At 38.6% G+C, this 13,495-nt stretch overlaps 1 protein-coding gene across 8 annotated transcripts in view; it reads left to right on the plus strand.

Annotated features, from left to right (window-relative positions):
* Positions 1 to 13,495, plus strand: part of Asxl3 (additional sex combs like 3, transcriptional regulator) — a 186,151-nt gene that overhangs the window by 6,156 nt on the left and 166,500 nt on the right. The gene's annotated exons all lie outside the window — the stretch shown is intronic.

Raw genomic sequence — 13,495 nt, forward strand, 5'->3', positions numbered from 1 at the left:
TGACAGGAATGGTGAGGGTTTGTTTGAGCAGGCCAGGACGCTTCTTCCTTGTCCTTAAGGACTCCTTTTCAGTCCCTCCTCCATCTCCTGTCCTCCTTCTCCTTTCCCTCTCACTGGTTTACCTCCCTTCGGAGGAGTCTTCTCTTACTACATCTGAATCTGCATGAAGTTGTTGCTACTGAGGGATAGACATTTTCCTCTTTTCCTCTAAGCTGTGAGTCCAGCTCCTGACTCCTCCCTGGGCTTGTGTCTGCAGAACCACTTTGAGCTATTTGCCTGCACCAAGTGCCTGGATTGCTCTTCTTTTGTCCCTGCACAGTTGGTAGCAGCTGAAGTCTAGCCGGGACAGAAACTTTCTCTGAAGAGTCCTTAGGGAGCAAATAGAAACATTATATGATTAGACACATTGTTTTCATTACTAAACAAATCTACACAGAAGGGTGGCAATTAACAGCTTTATCTCCTGAACCTGGACACCTTCCTCCTCTCTTCCATCAGTATTTCCACTTGAAGTGTTAACAATTAACTGTTGCTGGATTTAATGTCTGCAGCTGACAATACCAAATTGAGACTAGGCTCTTCTTTAGGTTGATTGACATATAGCCCTCTGACACATTCTTATGTCGGTTTAAGGCAGATTCATGCCCTGGGATCCGAGCCAAAGGGCCTGTCAGAACATTGACTTTAATGGCTGAAATATATAACGTAAATGACATCCGAGACCTTAGCTTTAGCAAGATTTTGGGAACTTGAATAATTCTCCAAGGCATAGCAGTTTATACTTTGTGGACAAGATTAAAAAATTGTAAGAATTTGTCTAAGCATATGTACATATGCATTTAATTTATGATACAGTTATTTATTATGGATTTATTTTGCATATCAAACTTACTTTAAAAATAATTCTGCAGTTGGTATTTTGGGGTTGAATATTTTATTCTTCCTGAGCAACTGTTATGCAATTATTTATTTCCAAATAAATCAGAAATCTAAGATTGAGTTCCAGTTTTCTGTGACTTAGAGGCAATTTGGTATAGACTTTGGTCACTGTAGTCTCAAGAGAGGTAGTGTGTCTAGATTTCAGTGATAAAATGCAGAACCTTTGTTAATTACAGGGAATTATAGATTAAGGTTTCATATTATTTGTCAGATTTGTCATTATGGGCTCTCAATGTAGTAAAGAGATTTCTTATTTTTCCAATTTTAATGTCTAAATAAATGCAGTGCATATGTTCTTTTTTCCTATATCAAAACTCTTTGGCCAGAACCATAGAAGCAAATTATTCTCTGGGGTGTCAAAATTCTTTGAGCTTCTGTATTCCCTTCCTCCTCATCCTGAAGAGAAACTTATCTTTTAAAACTATAAGAAAAGCACTACTCTTTAAGAAAAGAAAAAAAATGAAAACTGAAAAACAAAAAAGCATGCGGTAATAGCCTCAAGCTTTTGTAAGCAGAGATTGTGATAATGTGTTTCCTATGTACTTTCCCTTCCATTTCTTTCTCTCTCTTTAACTAATTCCAGATTTTCAATTAATTTGCTTAATCAAATATTGTTGCTGCTGTCCTGGTTCTTTTCCCAACATTCTTCTTAGTTTCCCCTGCTAGACCCGTCTCTTCTATGCATTGCTCCTTTACTTATGACATGTTTGGCCAGTTTTCTTTGTCCCTATTTTATTCCTATTGTTCAGCATCTCCCAGCTTTCTCAGTGGTCTCATTGGCAGGCCTCTCCTGGTGGAAGTGTCAACCCTTGTCTTTTCCCCGAATTCTAGATTTATATGAACAATTCCTACTGTCTGTCCCTAGGTACTGTGGACACTTCAAATGGAATTTGTCAGATACAGTGAAACATTTGTTGAATACTTCCTGCAAATGTATCATGCACACAAGGAGAATGTGACAACATGCCTGTCTTAAAGGGACTTATATTTGTGTATGTATCTAAGCCTCAGACCTCCTTTCATTCACTATGCTTTAGGTTTACCTAGTTCTGACATTGCAAATAGTTTTTGTCTCTAATCTCTTTTCCAATCTCACTGAAGCTGCATGAAGTCTTTCTGGAACAGATCTGCTGTTATTCAGTTTTCTGCCTAAAGACTTTAATGATTAGGTTCAATCGAAAGCTGCACCAGCCATAAGGAGCCCTTTTCAGTATAGCTGGGTTGTTTTCAAAGTGATGAATGCTTGCTTTTCTTGATAATATGTAGAAATTAGCATACTCTGCCTGTTATACACCATATAAACATTTTTTTTGCATTCCTTGGTTTATATCTTTTTAACAATTAAAATTAGTCTTTTGACATTGGTCATGTTTAGTAGCTTATTCTTAACTTCTGTGATCAACGTGGTCTCTGTGCTACATTTTCTCTTCTTTCTAAGCCCTTTAACATAAGTTTTTATTCTTCTCTTAAGAATTAATCCGAAGCCTTCTGGGTCTAAACTATAATAGGTAAAGACTTAAAATATTTATTGAACATTGTCATTTTGCTGGTTTAAAAATTATCCATTTATTTTGTGTTTATGTTTGAGTTTCTATGTGTCCTCAAACATGTGTGTTCATGTGTATGGTGACTGGAGATCAATGTATGGTATCTCTCACTATTGCTTTCTACTTTATGTTTCTAATTACATTTTTAAAAAATTGAGATTATAATATAATTACATCATATCTTATTTTTCTTTCTTCCACAAAACCCTCCTATATAGTCTCTTGCTTTCTTTCAAATACATGGTCTTTTTCACTGTTAACACACATACACACACAAACACACATACATTCTTTATGTGTAAATACATCCTGCTACATTTTTTTTTTAAAGAAACAATCTATCACTGAGCCTGCTCCTTTCCAGTTTCACTAGATATACTTAAGTAATGGTAATTTAGCTTATGTCTTCATGCTTGTGGGGCAGACACTTAACTAACTGAGCTGTTTACCCAGTTCCCTCATTTCCAGTCACAGACTCACATGGCATTATAACAATTAGAAAAGAATGATTGAATGGATGCCTTCCCTTTGGATCACACATACCTGTTTCTAAAATCCTTCCTTTCACTATAAAGTGATTTTGAATATAGCCACAATTTGACACAAATGTGGGGCAATAGGTGCTTTGAAACATTATTTCCCAAATATATGAATTGAATTGCAATTCAAAAAGAAAGGCATTGCTCTATACAGCTCACATTGTCTTTCATTTTAAAACAGTAGAAAAACTTAGCAGATCTCATGTTTTACACTTCTGTGAGCGATAGTTCAGCTAGTTATAAAATCCAACAGTAGTTAACCTTTGTGGTAGAGATATTCCTTGTGTTCCTGAAAAACTGAATGAGATACTTGATATTTTGTGTACATGCTATGCTTTATTAGGTAATATTCTTTTTGTATCTGATAGTTGTTCCACATTCTTTTCATGTTTTCATTTGCATTCTTTAATATTCCTCCTTTAGTGTTATTCTGTAGATTTTTAAATTCAGTTTGGAACTTGTAATGTATGAATTATCACTAACTTCCTATGAATCATGATTTCATATATAACTTACTGAATTGTGCTCTTAGCAGAGTTTAAGTTCTTTTAAGTCTTGTAAATTTGCTCTTAACATGTAGTAAGTTTAGCATTTGTAGACTATGAGTGAAAGCTTATGTAGGAACAAAAGAAAAATGACTTCCTTAGTCCTGTACAGAATGCACTGATGAATGTGTTGATTTTATCATGTGTAATTATAGCTTGCAAGTCAATTTTGACAGTTTAGGTAGAGAAATCAGCATTGGAGGGAATATACCTCTGTCTCTAATACCTGAACTACATCTTCATCTACGTCTACGTCTACGTCTACGTCTACGTCTACGTCTACGTCTACGTCTACGTCTACGTCTACGTCTACGTCTTCGTCTTCGTCTACATCTACATCTTCATCTACATCTACCTCTATCTATAGCCCAGTTAGTGCAGTATGTATGTGTGCTTAGGGCTGACCACTTGGGATTAGATCACCTGTCACAGGGATCATCACTTGAGAAGACCGATTTCTTCCCATGTCAGCAGTCATTCATTATCTCTAGTTCTGCATTTTGAAGTAGAGTATTATGAGATTTCCCCCTTCTATGCTGTCATGTCAACTAGTGTTACCTTGGTCAAGCTTCATATTATGGAGATTTTACGAGTACAACTTCCCTGTACTATATAGAAGGCAGAATTTCATAACAGATATCCTAGACCTTACAATCTTTCTGCCATTTCTTGGAAGGTGTTACCCTAAGCCTTAGGTGTAAGGGTTATGTTGTAAATTAACTAGGTGCTGTTGTGTACCCACAACATCTGAGGTTTTCTACATTTTGACCTAGTGTGGATTTCGGTAATAAGCCCCATCTCCTGCAAACAGTAATTTCTTCGTTGTAAGGTACAGTGCCACTTATCTTTGGGAATAAGGATAAGTATTTGGAATGCAGTTAAAAATTATGCAGGTTTAGGAAACATGGCAGTAGTAGTTTCTCCTTTAAGATCCATGACTTCATTAGCCACAGCCAGTTTGCTAGACTTACAGTACCAGGCATAAATTCCTGTCTGTTGAGAGGGCCTTCACTCCAATTAGACAGCTTTGGTTACCTCTAAGATATATGTGCTACTATCACACCGTTGGGAATATCTTGCTAGAGTATTCATTTTGGTTCATAGGCTTTAAAGCTAGGTAGGGATATTGATTGCTTTTCCCCACTTGGCAGTTTTGCATACTGCAAGACTAGTCCTCAAGAAGGAGGCTTCTAGGTCAGTTCCAGATTGATTCCTTGAGTCCTGTGTCTAGAGTAAGAGGTGGCTTCCACAAAACAAACAAACAAACAAACAAACAAACAAAACTTCACAGGGGCATTTACAAACATCCTTAGTGTCATGTATCTCTCCTTTGTCCCTTCCATTTGTATCATCCTGCCTCCCCAGTTAAAAGCTCCCCTCATTCCCATTTCCTCCTTTATATCACTCATTTTAACATTTCAAATTATTTGTAAAGGTTTCTATACTTATTAGGTATGTGTTTTATACTTACATGAACACCCATGCATGTGTATATTTTTGTGCATTGCATGCATGCAGGTGCTCATAGAAACCAAAGAATGATGTCAGACCCTCTGGAACTGCAGTTACAGGTGGTTATAACCCATGGAATTTGTCTTTTTATTTATTTATTTTTCTCTTTTTATTTCTTAACCACTTATTTAAAGGGAAAGTTGGTTCATGGTATCTCCCTTGAGTCCAACTTAATCTCTGATTGAAATAGATGGTATTCTTTTAAGGAGAGATTAAGAAAGTTAGTACACAGTAGAAGAAGATAACCATGAATTGTGCACATGGGGATAGATAGTATCAGGAAGTTGTAATCCACAGACTTTCAGGGCCAAGTAAAGTGGGGTGGTGGTGATTGACGTGAGGTGAAGTGATATTGCTAGCACAAGGCTGTGTGGTGAAAACTGGGACCTTGGCTTGTAGAGCATAGCCTTCTTCATGTGAGGAGGAGCCGTGTAGGGGGACATTCTCTTATTGATTCTGCAAAACTATCCAGAAGTTAGAGGGCAAGGAGACTCCACGAGCAGACATCAGCCTGCTGCTGCATAGAACTAGATAAAGAAAGGTAGACAAGGACTCTAGAAGTGGCTAATGGGGACTGCTCCCATTTCAAGGCCTTCCTGTCTATCTCCTTGTACATTCCTGGTGTCATTGTTGCACCCTCTGGCCACTGGCGTTCCAATTCACTAGTGTGCAGGAGCCATCAGATGTCAGAACCGGGCATGTTCTCCGCAGTTCATTCTGACTTTGGTCACTTGTTTTGAAATTCTCTCCCCCCCCCCCCCAAACACACACACAGTTTTTACTTCTTTGGTAAAAATTTACAACACCTTCTTCATAGGAGAAATTCTTTCATATCCCCAATGCATTTTGTAGTTTTTATAATAGACTGTCACTTTCTTCTTTCTACTTTCCTGTTTTTATATTTTCCCAAGTTGCTACTGGCCGAGTTGGTTTTGATCACATTTGAATTCAGTGACTAATTCAAAGAAGGTACTTCTAAAGAGCTGATAGAGTGCGCTTTTTAAGTTTCCAACAGAACTGCTGGCTCCATATAATATGTCTTCTCATTGTGTTCCTACATGCCGTGGCTGAGTAACTAGTGTAGAGAACCAACAGATCAGATCTTCCAATGACCAGTTACCTAATGTGTGGATTTAAACTGTGTCAATATTCATCCCACTAGGAGTGATTCTTATTTCAGAATTAGTGTAACTTGATGGTTTGATAGTTTTCATCCCACCATTAGCATAATAGGTGTGATTGAATGAAATAAGGTACAGTCCATGACCATTGATGAATTGGCTTAAAAAAAAAAGAAAATAACTTTTAGGTCTCAAATGAGATTCTTTTCTGTAAATGTAAATTTGGGCAGTTCAATTGAAATTCTGTAACCAAAACTAAAATCCTATGTGTGTTATTTTAGTAAGATACAGTTAAGTTTCCCAGCTACCCCATGACTTCTGGATGAAAATAATTGTGTAGTATATCAGATACAACATAAATTAGGAGTATTTCCAAAGTTAAAAAGAAAAACATTTTTACATGTGTAAATAAAATACCAACAACTGTAGTTTTGTGCTCTTCTTCGAGAATCTATCGTTCAGATTGGAAGCAATTTCTTACTTTCAATTACTGCAAAATATTACTGTCACTATATTACGGTGCTGTTGTTTGACATAGAACATTCTCTAATGGACCATGTACTGGAAGCGTATCCCCTAACCTACCAGGGAATGATAGGGTTTTTAAGAAGTAGGGCCTAATGGGAGTCCTTAGTCCATGGAAAGGCATACTCTCACACAGGGCTCTGGTTCCATCCCTATTCCGTTTCTTCCTGTCAGTTTAAAAGAATTCTCTGTCATGCCTACCATGGCAGGCTACATGGTCATAGGCCCAAATGTCACAGGGACTGACCATTGGTGAATTGAAGCCTTTAAAAAGAATGAGCCAAAATAACTTTTTTTTCTTTTTAATAAGTTAATAACTTCCAGAATTTCTTATAGTAATGAAAACTGAGCTAATTCATGAGCCACCAGTCCACAGTAATGTTTCATGAAAACCAGTTATTATTGGGTGTTTAAAAGCCTGACACTGAAGTATACAACTTACATGTATTATAATGCTGAATCCTGTAAACAAACCCAGGAGACATTTGTCATATCACTTGTAATCCAAAAGAAAAAAAAAAAACAAGCCAAAAGGAAGACAAGAGAAGCTGAAGAATTAATTGGTTTGTCGTGTTTTTCTGAGTTGCAACTGAAGTAAGTTTAGCTCAATCTAATAATCTAATCATGTGCCTCAGTAAGTGGCTGGATGTTGGAGGACGTCACCCATGCATTTGCCCATCTCCCAGTGTCTTGGTGAGGACCGACTGTTCTAGGTTTTCTGCACCTACATCCTTCAAGCTGAGCTGTGCTATGATTAAGCACATCTGTGTTCTTGCACTTTCTTCTCCTTTACTTTTTCTTTTCTCCTCCTGTCACTTTAAAATGTCAATTTCAGAGAAGGTTTCATATCCTTTTTACCCAGGAGAAAGGCCAGTGGCCAAGATTAAGGTAGTATGACTACCTGGCAGAGAGGAATGTCCCTGGTATTGAGGAAAGGCAAGCGGCAGGCATGCGTAGGGAGTGCTGTAGGAGTACCATTTCCTTAGTTACAGGGATGGTGGATGCACTCACTCCGTTGTAAATGGGACAGGAGTGAATTACATGTAAAGTCTACACAGCATCACTCAGGGTTTCTGGTATTGTTTTTATGATGGTAGAGTTGAGGCTTCTCTTGCAAAGACACTAAACCTCCCTCTGGTAAGTTCCTACTAAAACCCACTTTCCTAATGTAGAGCCAAATTTTGCCATGAATGGTTTCTGTTCTATTTTTCCCCACAGATGGATCGCTTTAGAGTTACCTACAAGTGGTCTCTGTATAGATTTATAGCATAATTTAAAATAGCTCAGATCTGGTCTATTTAGGTCTTAACTCACTGAAGTATGTATTACTAAAACTTCCAGGCACTTTCTGAATACAGTAAATGTTTTTATTCATTGTTGAAAATGCTGCCCTTTATTCCTGAATTGGCTATGAGCATTAGAGGATGCTAAAATAACCACAGAGAATGGGCCCCATTTTCTCCCTGGAATGAATCTGTGCTCCTCCCTGTGAGTGGTATGATGAGGTCTGATGAATCAGCTAAGGGCTTTTCATGTGGGAGTCTGTGGATCCTACACAGACTACACCTACACAGTGTATAGCTGGCGTGTCCTGATGTTCATTCAACAACACTTCTCTTCTTCCATGGCCTAGTGAGTCAGATACAGTGATTCAGAACATTTCTGGCATTTCTTCACCTTCTTAGAAATTTCCCTCCGTTTGTGGAAATTTCCCATCTTCATTTTTTCAGAGAGAGAGAGAGAGAGAGAGAGAGAGAGAGAGAGAGAGAGAGAGAGAGAGAGAGAGAGAGAGAGCGAGCCAGCCTGGAAGGGTTCAGGGTTGGTATTGATTCACCGAACTCTGGGCAGAAGTGCTTAGTATGTTTAATTATGAAAACACCTTGATTCTAGATCTAACTGGATCTTTCGATGGGAGCAAGAAAAAGAATCACATAAACAGCAGCATAATATGGATGAAAATATTAGAAAACATTATCTCTGTAGCCCAGTATCCTGAAATTCTTGCTGGCCTTCCACTCTTTGTTCAAACCTTCGTTACCAGCCAAGTAAAAGAACTAAGGTGGGACAACATGTTTGTGGTCCTAGGAAAAAGGCAAATATTTGTGGTTAAGGGGGCTTACTGCATTGTTTTCAGTCTTTAATGAGTACACTTTTTTAGTTCTCAGAATTCACAGCTCATTGAGTTTAGTTTCTTAGTATGAGATGAATTGTTGAACATTAAATACATTGTCTTTGTTCTTTGTTAAAAACTTTTGTGGACAATGAAGGCCTTCCTCAATAGATTCTAATCACTTAGTTGTTTTCATGAACTTCTATATATTAATCCTAGATATAAATGATAAACAGTTATAGCACAATGAGTGACTAATCTCATGTGGGTTATCATACAGAAAATAGTAATGATGCGGAAACTAGCAAAAGAGCAACATAAATTCACCATCTCATAATTTTTACCCACATGTGTTTGAGAACACACAGTTATGTTGACCAAAACTATATGAAAAAGATTATCTTCTACTAAGTCACTAGGGAAGTCTTTGTCTTTAATGCACGGGCAGTGAAACCTTTTGAAGGGTTAGCAAATCAGTGTACAGTTCTTTTATTTTGCCTCCTTGGCAACCGAGCTAGGACTATACTTCTTTGCTGTCTTGAAGCTAGGTATGACATAAAGGTGCTTTATTAACTCTTACTTTATCTTTTAGGGCCATGTTTGATTTGTCCACTTCTTCTCTAGCTAGGCTAACTGGAGGAGCCAGCGTCTATCCTGGGTCTTTGTTAGAGATAGACATATGTGCAAACTAGTATTTCTTTAGATCCACAGACAGTTGGGAGTTGGTCTTCACTGTTACACATCCTGGTCTATAATGATAGATACACAGAATTTATAGCATACCAGTTCTTATTATAGGCCAACTTTTACCTTTGTTTAAGATACAGTAAACATTTAATTGTGCATTTAAAAAGTAGATTAGATATATAAGGCCAACCTCTTTTTTTTTCTTCCTGCGTCATGTTAAAATGATTTTCAGTATTTCTGTCTAGTATTTGCACTGGGATGTTCTAAGCCAGAAAATAATAGAGAACTGTTTATTCCTAGGAAACTGCTTCTGTGTTCCTTCTTAGATAAATATGTTTATATTTTTGCCTTATAAAATAATTGCTTGCCTTCCCATCTGTCTTCTGAAGAGGAACAGTTTTGATCCAACAAGAATAGAGCAATTATTGTTAACCAGAATTGAATTCCAAGATATTTGAGATAGAAAGGGGCTCTGGGACATTTAATGTATTCAGGTTTCCAAGAAAAGAGAAATTGTGTCTCATTTAAAAGGTGCAGCCAGATAGATCTTCATGCCAGAAGAAAGAGGAAAGCAAGCACTGTCAGTCTTCCCTCCCTCCTTCCCTCCCTCCCTCCCTCCCTCTCTCCTTCCCTCTCTCTGTTTTCTGTTTTCCCATATCCATCTCTCAGCCTTCCCAACACCCACTCACTTTGTCAAAGGAGAGTACTGGTAAGAAGCATTCCCACTAAAGGGCTTTGTTTCCTTATCAGGCTTCTTTAGAGACCCATGTCCACAGAGAGCTCACTGTGGCTCAGATATCTGATGAGATCTTCCCTAGATACAGTAGATAGCAACAACTAACTACTAATAGACTCCCTGTTGTCCATATATATTTTAACTCAGGTGAACAGTCTCTACCCGTTCAAGAGGCCCATAGCCAACCCCAGGACTCTACACCAGAAAACTTCCTTAAGTGAGGTGAACACACTTACCCTGACTTTAGATTTAAAAACTGGCATACTTTATCTGCAGAGGACATTCATTTTCAGAGCAATTTTCTTTTCTATAACAGTTTTGGCCTTTATACATCAGTGCAGGTATTTAATCATAACTCTTACAAGCAAGGCCACCTCTCACTGTGGGGGAACAGACAATGAATTTTATCTCCCCACTTACGTTTCTCATCATAAATACTTTTCACAGATATGGGCACAGATTATCATATAATATGTTCTATATGCCTGACATTCGGTACTTATGGTCTAAGCTTGAAAAAAAAAAAAAAAGAAGGTAGTTTCTATTACTAGCAGAGCTTTCCAACAGATATCTTATACTAGGGGAACTGGTTCCTTGAGAAACCAACTCCTGCTGGTTCTAGTTGATTGTGTGTGCATAAAAGAATATTGCCTGATACTATTTACCTTTGCATATAATTGAGTAATGCCAAATGGCAAGCTGTAGAAGTGTGAGGAAGACATCCTTCAAGGGCTGATTTCGAGTTGGCTTATCAGTGCCTCATCTATACAGTCCCTGCTAAAGTAGATAAATATTTTGATCACATCAACATTAATACTCTCTATCTTAGTGCTAAAATGATGTCTTATAAAATAATTAGCTCTTAGTCTGTTGGTAAGGAGAACTCATCCTGTAAAATCAGTTTAGGGATACTTGGAAGCACTAAGGACTATTTGATTTCATAAGGAATCTTGTGTTGGTGAAGTTTTGATATTTTGTTGTTCTGTTAATGAGGTCCAGCCATGTTTCATATCAATAAATATTGATTGGTTGGACAATTGAACTCAACTCTGCCTTCTGTGTGCTCTGATCGATGCAAATGTAGTCTTCATATTTCGAGCATACAGTTTAAACTGATGGACCAGAAAACAGCCCGGAAATCTAGGCTAGCACTGAGGAACCATATGTAGGTTGCTGGTACCATATGTAGCATGTAAGAATTGTCTTCTGAAATTCCCATTGCTGACCACTCTGCAGACTTATCTGCTGAGCCTCCTTTGCCCATAGAGAGAGGAACATGGCCACAATGATCCCATTCCCTATCCTATGACATCATTGACCAAAAGTTTAGACTCACATGATACTATGGAGAAGGTCAATGATTGGCCCTCCTCTGGTACCCAACTCCAGCCACCTCTCTTTTCCACCATTACTCATCTCTTCAACACACAAGCATGTCTGGGAACAGGCTAGGCAGACACCATTTCTACATACATGAGAGCACATTTGAGTGAAGTTGAAGGACAAACAGCTTTGTTTCTTTCCTTTGACAATCCCTTCTTTTTCTGACTCTTGCTTGGCTGGAGTCAAGTGTCTGTACAGATAATGCTTTATCTTATTTCATTATGGTGTATGAATATGCTTAGTAAATATTTGTTGGTGAATTGCTTGAGGGTGGTAGGGATGCAATTGTTGGGATAAAAACTCACTGTGAACTGCGACATCATAAGCGCTATTATCTTTGCCCTCTGTCAACATGTAAGTGGGGAGAATCACATAATTTCATATAACAGTCATTATATATAATTATCTAAAGATACATTTTACAGCTAATTCTTTCAGGCAGATAAATCTAAATGCTGTGTCATTCAGACCAGTGCTCAGGAATAATGCTAAGAAGTTTTCTTGACATAGATTGAATGATGATTGATGTTTGCTTTAGAGGAAGTCAGTCTATCTCTCTTTCCTCTTTGCTGCTGTATATATAAAATGTCATATGAATGTTTCAGTTCCAGTATTCATGTCTCCTTATGTTTACAACTGAGGTCAAATTAGTTTTTAGTCATAATAAAGTAAATACAATATACATAATTAGTATGGTATATGAATGATGTGATAAACTTATTTTATTATGTTTTGTTTGAATTATTTATTTATTTATTTTAAATTCCAGATTTTTTTATTGGATATTTTCTTTATTTACATTTCAAATGTTATCCCCTTTCCTGGTTTCCCCTCTGAAAAACCCTCCCCCATCCCCTACCCCACCCCGTGCTCACCAATCCACTTACTTTTGCTTTCTGGCCCTGTCATTTCCCCACGCTGGGGCATAGAACCTTCATAGGACAAAGGGCCTTTTCTCCCACTGATGTCCAACTAGGCCATCTTCTGCTGCATATGCAGCTAGAGCCATGAGTCCCACCATGTGTGTGCTCTTTGGTTGGTGCTTTAGTCTCTGTGATCTCTAGGGGTACTGGCGCCATCCTCCAACTGTTCCACATCCCATACCTCCTCCCAGTCCCCCTATCTCCATGAGGATGGCCCCACCCCCACCTGACCTCTAAACTCCCTGGTGCCTCCAGTCTCTTGAGGGTTAGGTGCATCTTCTCTGACTAAACACAGTCCGGGCAGTCCTCTGCTGTATATGTGTTGGGGACTTCATATCAGCTGGTGTATGCTTCCTGGTTGGTGGTCCAGTGTTTGAGAGATCTTGGGAGTCCAGATTAGTTGAAACTGCTGGTCCTCCTACAGGGCTGCCCTCCTCCTCAGATTCTTCCAGCTTTTTCCTAATTCAGCCACAGGGGTCAGTTGCTTCTGTCCATTGGTCAGATGCAAATATCCGCGTCTGACTCTTTCAGCTGCTTGTTGGGTCTTTTGGGGGACAGTCATGATAGGTCCCTTTTTGTGAGTGTTTCATAGCCTCAGTAATAGTGTCAGCCCTTGAGGCCTCCCTTTGAGCTGGGTCCCACTTTGGGCCTGTCACTGGACCTTACTTTCCTCAGGCTTCTCTCCATTTCAATCCCTGCAGCTCTTTCAGACAGGAACAATTATGGGTCAGAGTCTTGACTGTGGGATGGCAATACCCTCCCGTACTTGATGCCCTGACTTTCTGCTGGAGGAGGGCTCTATAAGTTTCCTCTGCCCACTGTAGAGCATCTTGTCTAAGGTCCTTCCTTTTGATTCCTAAGGGTCTTTCACCTCCTAGGTCTCGGGTACATTCTGGAGGGTCTCCCCCCTAACCTCCTCCCCTCCCCT

This window comes from Mus musculus, chromosome 18 (assembly GCF_000001635.26).
Source record: "Mus musculus strain C57BL/6J chromosome 18, GRCm38.p6 C57BL/6J".
Lineage (NCBI taxonomy): Eukaryota > Metazoa > Chordata > Mammalia > Rodentia > Muridae > Mus > Mus musculus.